Source organism: Neofelis nebulosa, chromosome 7 (genome assembly GCF_028018385.1).
Source record: "Neofelis nebulosa isolate mNeoNeb1 chromosome 7, mNeoNeb1.pri, whole genome shotgun sequence".
NCBI classification, from domain to species: domain Eukaryota; kingdom Metazoa; phylum Chordata; class Mammalia; order Carnivora; family Felidae; genus Neofelis; species Neofelis nebulosa.
The window spans coordinates 25,699,267-25,700,850 of NC_080788.1; the positions used below are offsets into that span (position 1 = coordinate 25,699,267).

The window sequence follows — 1,584 nt, forward strand, 5'->3', positions numbered from 1 at the left end:
TGAATTGGCCAGGACATAAGAATTCTAAGAAGTCTAAAAGAACTGGTAATTATGTGAGGTGATGGAGGTATTTATTAACTCACGCTACTATGGTAAATATATAACGTAAAAACCATCATGCTGTACACCTTAAACGTACACAGTGTTATATGTAAATTATCTGAATAAAGTAGGAACAACAAAAAAATCCTTTACCAGTATAGTTTGACCACTAAATATTATGATCACTTGTAACATTTTAAATGAATTGTATGATGGGCAGAAGTTAATTAACCACACAAGCAAGCTTTTCTGGCTTGAGTATTACAAGCTAGGCATTCCGATCTCCACGTTCCCCCTATGTAATTACAGCCTTATTTAAGTAATATAGCTGTATTTAATACATTTTTGCTAGGAATGGTCTAAATTGACTGGGTGATAATTTTAAGAGGTTTTAAAATGTAACCTTTTCCCACACCGGGAGTCGAACCCGGGCCGCCTGGGTGAAAACCAGGAATCCTAACCGCTAGACCATGTGGGAGAAGACAACTACAGCTTGCCATGTGAGTAAATTGAAACATTCTCTCAGCTTCCGCCTTCTGTGTTCGACCCCGCCTCCTGCCGCACTAGCTTTCTGCGCATGCGTGGCTTTTCGGCTTTCCCCAGCTCCCGACGCTTTCTCCGCCCAAGGGTGGGAGCGGGTGCTTTGTCTAATAGACGCCGTGCCCTGCCTGTCTCCCCGCTTGGAGAGGCTGCAGCCAGGACTGAATCTCCAGAAATCTGTGTTAAAAAGCTCCCGCGGTGAGATTTGGATAAGAATGGACTAAATGGCTCAAGGAACAAATTCTGAGATTGGCTCCCCAGGTCCCAGTTTTCAGGGTTTGACGCTGCGGATAACCTTTTATTAGACCAGATTTTTCCAATCATGAGAGTTTAGCCCTTAGGGCATTTTAACTGGAATTTCACAAATTAGATGCCTGCATGAATGAAACCCGGAATAACCTGTGGGGAACGTTTTGGGCGAATATGGCCTTCGGAGACTACTGTTTTCACGATCTTGTTTAGGATTGGCCTTACATTAATAAAACCAAAGCAAAACACCCAAAACAGTAAAGGAAAAATCCACACATTGCACTACAGTAAAGAACTCGTACCTGGGGGCGGGGGTGGGGGGAATAAAAACAACAACAACAACAACAACAACACAGATTGGGAATAAACATAAAAGATAAATATATAGATAAGAAACTACACACGATTTTTAGTAAGACAAACACTGCGATATGAAAGTGAGAACTTGCTGTGAATAGGCCATTAGTTGGAGAGGAACCCCATGGACAACACAATTTGAAAAAAGTCTCAACCTCTCTGGCTCCCAGCTAGCATTTGGACAAAAAGCAAAAGTGTGAAAATGTGAAGTGTTGGCAAGTATGTGGGAAAAAGGAAGTTCTTAGAAACTCCTAAAAATTGATCAGGGAGGCACAGTGTCAGGATTTTCTAAATGTGTTTATGACCAAGCAATTCTGTTTTTCAATTTTCGTAAACCGCGCATTGTTCTTGAACTGCTTCTCAGGCACTTAATAGCAAGACACACTGCTGTGCAAG

General features: G+C 41.7%; 1 non-coding gene across 1 annotated transcript; it reads right to left on the reverse strand.

The window, feature by feature from the left end:
• Window positions 1-448: 448 nt before the first annotated feature.
• On the reverse strand, window positions 449-520 carry TRNAE-UUC (transfer RNA glutamic acid (anticodon UUC)). The gene has a single exon. It is a non-coding gene; the product is annotated as a tRNA-Glu (tRNA).
• Between the last annotated feature and the right edge of the window lie 1,064 nt (window positions 521-1,584).